The following is an 8,986-nucleotide window of genomic DNA, read 5'->3' as shown; positions in this document are numbered from 1 at the left end:
GGACAGTAAACACAAATTCATGGCCTGTGACCTGTCCATGACTTGTACTATATACCCCTGACTAAATCTTGGGAGGAGGGGCAGCCAGGTGCTCGGGGGGGGGGCTGAGACGACAACCCAGGGGCACGGCAAGTGCTCGGGGGGTTGGGGGAGTGGCCCAGGACCCACACTGGTGCTGGGGGGTGGGGGTTGGCGTGGCTGGCAGGCTCCCTACCTGATTCATCATGGCTCCCCGAAAGTGGCGACATGTGCCTCCCTCAACTCCTAGGCAGAAGCATGGCCAGACAGCTCCACAGCTCCTATTGCGGTCAATGGGACCTGCGGGGTGGTGCCTGCAGGTGGAGGCAGCGCGCAGAGCCGTCTGGCCACGCCTCTGCCTAGGAGTTGAGGGAGGGACATGTCACCACTTCCGGGAAGCACCCCTGAGGTAAGCGCCACCCAGAGCCCTCATCCCCTCCCACGCCCCAACCCCAAGCCCCCTCCCACACCCAAACTCCTGCTGCTGCTGGGGGAGGAAGGCGCGGTGGCCCGAGACTGCCCTAGCAGTGGCTGGTGCAGCTGTCCAGGGGGTGCCTGAGCTGCTCAGACGGCCCCCAGGCCAGCCACACTGGCTGCTGCAGAAGTCACGGAGGTCCCGGAAAAAGTCACAGAGTCCATGACTTCCAGGACCTCTGTTACAAACTCACAGCCTTACAAATGAGGTGTGTGGTTGACCAGTCAGTTCGTAACTCTGGTGTTTGTAACTCTGAGGTTCTATTGTACCAGCTTTCTCTGGGATGATCTACCTCTACTACATGTCACATAATCCCTCATTATACAGTTCTTTGAGTTTAAGTGTGATTTAAGGCAGGTATAGGTTTTGTTTTGGCCCTGTACGTGGCTGAAGTTCACTTACTGAAATGTTGCACCTCTATGTGGTATGAAGGAAAAACCTCAATATTGACGCAAATGTGATATTAATAAAACTGTTAACTTTTTAAGTTAGGTCATTAGAAACTTGTGTGTGTCTCTACTGAATATTAAGATATAGTTACAGCCAAGATGCTTGAAAATATAACAATACATATTACGTTTAGCTAGTAATATTACAAAATGTTCAAGGTAATCCAAGAAATTCCAGGAAGTTTCTGCTTCTGTGACTCTAGAGACAAGCAAATATCCTGAAGATAACCCCTCCATAGCCATAAAGCCATGTTTATTACCCCTAAAAGTGATATCCAAACTCAGAAAAGCTCTATTTTAAACCTGACCTTTTTTTAACTTTATACTACTTTCTTTGTTGCTATGTTTAAAAGGTGTATTGGTTATTCAAATTTGTGTTTTGTACAAAGTATTTAACGAAGATTGTAACTCTAAGGCACTTGGGTCAAGAAACGAATGAAGAAGTGTCTTATGTAGACCAGGACATCTCTCTAGTGTATGAGATATCAGTTTGGTGCAAATGGAATTCTTATCTTAAGAAAACCAACCATGTAAAACATGTTTTAGGAAAAGACCTAATTGTAAAAAAAGAGTGTAGGGTTGTGTTATCACAGCACTAAATCTAGGTGTAAAGTGGGCTCTCTTACCCTTTCCATAAAAAAAACTTCTAAGTTAACATACACAAAGAATACAAAAAAATCCTTGTTGAAATAATTTGTATAACTACTTTAAAGGACTCTATAAAACATGTGTACCTGGAAACTTTTAAAACTGTTTTTAAATGTTGAAATGGCAAGCACCTTTTAGAAATGCATACTTGCGGATATGTTAGCTAAATGCAAAGATCCTAATATCATTGCTATGTAAATGGCAAAATGCTTTATGTAGCAATCTGAAATCTAATAACCTTGCTAATCTGATTATCAATACAAGAAGCCATTTATGTATGGAACATTGATAATAATGGGCAATTCATTAATTATCTCTCCAAAACTCTCCAAAACTGTCACGAAGAAACAACTTCTTTAATAACTATTTAAGATAAACACTCTCTTTAAGAATTATTTATTTTTAGAAGACTGTTTTGAGAACTAAAATCTTTTATATTTGAGAACAGAAATGCTTGGACTTTTTGAAAACAGAATTTCATTTCCTGCCAAACTAATAAACTTAAAGAAATATCTCAGAAAATGGATTGAATAAAAAGAAAAAGTTAAACTCTAACTTAAAAGATTATCTGGGAATTTCCAATCACAAGAACAACACATGCATTTAGAAATGCTCTATATTCATTAAAAAGTTTGTCTATTCAAAAGCTAAAAATATCATCTAAGCCAGTCCCTGAAGACATGGAGTGACAGCAACCAACTTTGAATCTAAACAAGCATGAAAGAGGTGTGTTTTCTTATAATTTCATGGACATAGAAAGAAGAGTGCCCCAACCAGAGATGGGCCTGCTCTCAAATGTGTAGTCTCTGCTACAAGCTCTCCACAGAGAGGCATACAGGAGAGATTGTAACTGAAGTAATAAGTTTAACATTTGTGTTTGTCATTTTCCTTTCTTTAATAATAAAATAGGCATGGATGATAACTGATTATTTTGCTTGCTTTTAATCATGGTGTCCCCTTATGTATGTAAAAAAACCCTGTGACTAAAATAGTGGGCCATTTCTTGTTTCCCTACTAAGTATTTTTAGTAATTTCTGAGATAAAATTTCTTGGGATCCAACAATTTAAAATGACCCCTTTCTATCCCACAGTGAGTAAAAAGTTACAGGTAGAACTGGGCAGGACACAGTTTTCCTGTCACGTGAAAATTTTAGATTCTGAATGTTTCCATCCTGAATTGGGACAAGCAGTCAAAAATCTCAAATTTTGCAAACCAAAAATCTGAAAAAAAAATCAGATCAGGACAAAACATTTTATTTAGTTAATTTCAAAACAGTTTACATTTTGACCGTCTCCCCCCCATACTCTTTTTTACACTATAAAAAACTCTTTACATTTAAATGTAGACTCGTCCCTAAGAAAGCTCTGTGTTCTGCACAGACACGCTTTACCCTTGAGGAGCACAGATCCATTGTGCCTGAGGAGAGAAGTTGGCAACCGTGATCCTAATCTTGCAGGTTTAGGTGATCTTTTAGCTGGGCCCAAGCTAATAAAAAGGACCAAAACCTTGAACTTGAAGCCAGTATAAAGAGCAGAAGACAGATTTGATGTGCACATGGTATCCCCATGTTGCTGAGGGGACATGTTGCAGTGTTCTATCCTAGTTGGAATTTCCTAAGGGCTTCATCCTTAGGTATGTTGCATTGCTGTAGTCCAGCCCAGAGGTGCCAGAGACATGTAAACTGAAGCCAACTTATCAGCCACCAGGATACGACAGTCTCCTAACCAGAGATGTTAGAAAGCATTACTCACAGGTGCTTCTATTTGGGAGTTTAGCATCAGTGAGGAATCCAGGAGAACAAACTATGGACTGGATTAACCAGTTGTGGTTGTACCTTCAGCCAAAGGCGACAACATTTTGAAGAGTTTGCAGCCACTGTGCATTCTCCTTTGCCCATCAGCATAGAATCATAGAACATCAGGGTTGTAAGGGACCTCAGGAGATCATCTAGTCCAGCCCCCTGCTCAAAGCAGGACCAATCCCCAGACAGATTTTTGCCCCCGATCCCTAAATGGCCCCCCTCGAGGATTGAACTCACAACCCTGGGCTTAGCAGGCCAATGCTCAAGCCTCTGAGCTAGCATCACCTCTATCTTCCTCAGGTTCAGCTTCAATCAGCTGTTCTTCATCTATGTGCTGATCTTGTTCAAGCATTGGGCCCCCTTGGTGGTAGTGGTATTGCCATGTTGGGTGAAACACTGGTGGATCTCTGTGTCCTCAGTTTATTGCCGACACTTAAACCCAAGTCATCTTACCAGTACTTCTAATGGCTGCATATAGATGTTGACTATAATCGCAGAGAGAATAGAAAGAAAGAGAATGTATCCTTTTGGAACTCCATAGGTTGGGAGATCTAGTACATATGTACTGCACAAGAAGATATTTCCTGGAAGAATGAATACCCCTTGCCCATATTTTTCTTTTCTATTTTAAAGAAATTGTCTTCAAAAAATAAAAATAAACAAATAAAAAGTGTTAAGGAGTTTTAAGTAGTGTCTAAATCTTTCCTTGCTAATTTTCAGGTTGGTTAAGAAAATACAAGACTACCTATAGCATAGGTCAACATAGAATCATAGAAGATTAGGGTTGGAAGAGACCTCAGGAGGTATCTAGTCCAACCCCCTGCTCAAAGCAGGACCAACCCCAACTAAATCTTTCCAGCCAGGGCTTTGTGAAGCTGGGCCTTAAAAACTTTTAAGGATGGAGATTCTACCACCTCCCTAGGTAACCCATTCCAGTGCTTCATCACCCTCCTAGTGAAATAGTTTTTCCTAATATCCAGCCTAGACCTCCGCCACTGCAACTTGAGACCATTGCTCCTTGTTCTGTCATCTCCACCACTAAGAATTAGAATGAGGTCAATGAGATACTTCGACCTATTTATTTTCCAGTTTAGAAGTAACTTGCACATCCAGTTCTCTGATGAATTATCAAATTGTTTCTTAAAAGAATAATTTTATGCTTAATGATAATGACTACTCAAGGGACATGATAGTAATTCTTCAATATCTCTTGTTCACTCGTCTTATTAAAAAAAAGAATCTATGAAGTCTACAACTTCTGCACCAGCTTCAAGGGAGCTTGAAAACCCCAGTGCCCTCACCTCCTTCCAGTCCACTCCAGCAGCAATGGTAGCAATAGACACACGAAGAGACTGAAGCTAAGTCAACAATAAAAATATTAAACAGTAAAAAGTTAAAACAAAAACCAGCAAGTGGCAGCGTTTACTTTTTATTATAGTTAGTAGTTCACTTTTTGTTCTAAATATTAAAAGATGGGGGGCAGAGGGGAGGAGAGAGAGCAAAATGAGATAAAGTTCAAGTGCAAGTGGTCAATTGAAGACAGAAAAGTAAGTTGACAGGGAAGACTTTTACAATTAACACACAAAATGTTTCAATTAAATGCACTCAAACTTACACCATATTTTGGCATACCATATATTCTGCCTTCTCTCAGTTTGAGTAGATTCTCATAACCCTATTTCCACTCCCCCTACCCCCATAAACCAACCAACAGAAAACCAGTATTACTAATAAATGGAATCAATAAAAATCTACTTTCCATCACAGACTAACAGGCTGGTGACCAGATGAAGAATGTTTAAAGGCACTTATAGTTGCATATTAACTGAAAAGGTAATTCTGTCTGAGTAAAATAGTCAATTTCAGAAAATGGTTCAGGAAATTTAGAGAATAAAAACAGACCAATCTTGAAAATGGATTTTATATTATCCTCCACATAACCTGAATTCCCTCCAAACTAATTGCTGTTCCATGATTCACTGGTCCAAACAATATATTTCAGCTGGAAAAGGGTGGAGAAATTTACATCTCAGTCACATATTAATAGACTACAACAATGGGGTTCTCTAACCACTCCTGACAATATCAGGTTGATGTATAGTAATGATGGGGGGGAAGCTATAAAAATTAACTGGGCATTTGAAGTAACATGGAAGTCTAATAAACTATATTTGATTTAACAGTTGTAAGAAAATGAGGCAGAAAATAAAAAAGACAAAAGATATATTATCAATGCCAACCCTACCTGTTTAAAAATAGTGCGTTAAACACCCAAAATTATGAAATTGGCAAAAAAACTCCATAAGATTTTAATAAACTAATAATCATTAATAAAAATATTTTTTTATTTGCTTTCTCGTGTTGGCGCTATTAGGTTCATATTTTTAATCTTTTCTCCAAAACCGTGAAGGCTAGAAACTTATTTTTCTATTTAGAGTGAAAGCTGAGATTTTCAGGTAATATATAATTCCAGAAGAAAATGACCAAATATTAATTGTATTATACAGTTCCTCATCAGGCTACACTATTATACAGTAAAGCTACATTATCCTCCCAACAGCTCTAGGAAAATGGGTTAGGGGCTCAAAATTCTGCTTGCCATACGTACCTGCAAAGTCCTTCTGAAGTTAATAGGAATATATAAGGCAAGCAGGTATTGGGCCCAGAGTATAAAATTTAGGGCCTGATCCAAAGCCCAGTGAGGTCAATGGAAAGACTCCCACTAACCTCCATGGATTTTGGATCAGGACTTAAAGAGACAGTATGATAAGGCATCAGCTAGGATTCTTGTACCAAGAAGAAAATGAAAAGTGCATTAATTTCATTACAAATAATAAAAACAAGGAAACTTCCTTGATATCAGACTTGGAGGTTAACCACATCTGAGAAGATCATTAAAATTGCCTCAGTCAGTCAGCTGCCATTTAAAGTTCTTGAACTCCTTTATATCCAAGGACATGTGTAATAATCTGAGAGGATATGACTTCCATAAACAAGATATTTAAACAGACAGATGGTGGCTAGCTAGAATATCAAAGACCTAAATAAATCAGACTTTTCCCCTTCACTACTACATTGGTAAAAAGTCAGATTTGTGAAAGTTAAGAAAAAACAGCCTGAGATATGGAACTTGTTCTTGTGCCTTTGGCAATAGCACTTTTGGAATGAGGAAGGTAGAGATACAGGACCAAGTTCAGAGGACAGTCTAAATCAGTGATACTCAGACCTCGGTGATTCAGAACCCAAATTAGTGATCAACATTACCCAGAAGAGTCAAGTAGTGTGAATGACCGGGGAAATATTTAGATATATTGTTCTCATAGCAAATAAGTTAATAGCTTAGTGTGAGTTGATAACATAGTGGAAGCATCCTGGTTGGTTAATAATTAAGTCCCACAGTGTTTTAGTATCATGAGCTGCAGGAGACACATTAAAGAGTCACTTGCGGCTCAAGAACCACAGTCTCAGTATCACTGGTCTAAATCAATGTAACTTACATCTTCTTCCAGCCCCCTTAGTAAGCCAGTTACATTAGCCTAAGCACCACTATATTCAGTGGAGCAAATTCTGAAGACTGAAATCAGTGGATTTACTCCAGATCTATGCTGATGTAACTGAAAGCAGAATACTGGCCCAGTTTCTCTCCCTTATAACCATTTACCAAGGTGCAAGTTACACCAGCTTACACATCACCTCTGAATTTGGCCCATGGTCTCTTTTGAACAGGCAAGACAACCTCTGCGTTACTCGAGAGCAGAAGGACCTTGTAAGGGAAAGTCCTGCAGCCAGCTCTTTGTTCTTGTTAATATTACACAACTATGAAGTATAGTCATTAATAGATATTAATGCCATGAGAGAAATGTAGAGAATGTTTAGATTGTATGTGTGTTTCACTTGCATGACACAGTATTTTTCATTCCCTTTAATTTTTTTTAAATACCTTTTTTTGCATGTTAGCATTAAATAGTTGTGTTCCCCTTCTGGACAAGACTGTAGCTGCACAATATTGGGTATTCTGATTTTGATGGTTGGTAGTCAGGGTACCCTGCCAAGTTGGAGTAGCTAGAAAGCACACATAGGCTGTACCCCAGTGAAGAGAACACTGCTGAATTAGCTAGTGTTTCCGGATCAGAACTGATTAAGTCACCAACTCTAAGGCCTGGTCTACACTAGGAGTTTATCTCGAATTTAGCAGCATTAAACAGAATTAACCCTGCACCCGTCCACACAACGAAGCCCTTTACTTTGATATAAAGGGCTCTTAATATCGATATCTGTGCTCCTCCCCGACGAGGGGAGTAGCGCTGAAATCGGTATTGCCATTTCGAATTAGGATTAGTGTGGCCGCAATTCGAAGGTATTGGCCTCCGGGAGCTATCCCGCTCTGGACAGCAATCTGAACTCGGATGCACTGGCCAGGTAGACAGGAAAAGCCCTGCGAACTTTTGAATTTCATTTCCTGTTTGCCCAGCGTGGAGAGCACAGGTGACCACACAGAGCTCATCAGGTAACCATGCAGTCCGAGAATCGAAAAAGAGCACCAGCATGGACCATATGGGAGGTACTGGATCTGATCGCTATATGAGGAAAGGATTCAGTGCTAGCAGAACTACATTCCAAAAGATGAAATGCCAAAACTTTTGAAAAAATCTCCAAGGGCATGATGGAGAGAGGCCACAATAGGGACTCACTACAGTGCCACATGAAAGTTAAGGAGCTCAGACAAGCCTACCAGAAAACCAAAGAAGAAAATGGAAGGTCCGGGGCAGAGCCGCAGACATGCCGCTTCTACACTGAGCTGCATGCAATTCTAGGGGGGCTGCCACCACTACCCCACCTCTGACTGTGGATTCCGAGGTGGGGGTAATCTCAGCCATGCCTGAGGATTCTGTGGACGGGGAAGCTGAGGAGAAGGAGGAGGAGGAGGAGGACGAGCTCGCGGAGAGCACACAACGCTCCATTCTCCCCAACAGCCAGGATCTTTTTCTCAGCCTGACAGAAGTACCCTCCCAACCCCCAGACAATGAGGCCATGGAAGGGACCTCCGGTGAGTGTACCTTTGTAAATATAAAACATGGTTTAAAAGCAAGCGCTTTTTAATGATTAATTTGCCCTGAGGACTTGGGATGCATTCGCGACCAGTACAGCTACTGAAAAAGTCTGTTAACGTGTCTGGGGATGGAGCGGAAATCCTCCAGGGACATCTCCATGAAGCTCTCCTGGAGGTACTCCAAAAGCCTTTCTACAAGGTTTCTGAGCAGTGCAGCCTTATTCCGTCCTCCATGGTAGGACACTTATAGATTCATAGATTCATAGATTCTAGGATTGGAAGGGACCTCGAGAGGTCATCGAGTCCAGTCCCCTGCCCGCATGGCAGGACCACGCCATGCTAGTAGCAAGTAATCTGGTATCATTGCATGACAAAGCCTGGCAGCGTATGGTCCCGGTGTTTGCTGGCATTCAAGCAACATCCGTTCTTTATCTCTCTGTGTTATCCTCAGGAGAGTGATATCGTTCATGGTAACCTGGTTGAAATACGGGAATTTAATTAAGGGGACAGAGGTGGCCGTTCCTACTGGGCTGTTTGCCTGTGG

The sequence above is a fragment of the Terrapene carolina genome, unplaced genomic scaffold (genome assembly GCF_002925995.2).
Source record: "Terrapene carolina triunguis isolate 2854851 unplaced genomic scaffold, T_m_triunguis-2.0 Scaffold58, whole genome shotgun sequence".
Taxonomy (NCBI): domain Eukaryota; kingdom Metazoa; phylum Chordata; order Testudines; family Emydidae; genus Terrapene; species Terrapene triunguis.
Note: the sequence above shows the minus strand (reverse complement) of the source record.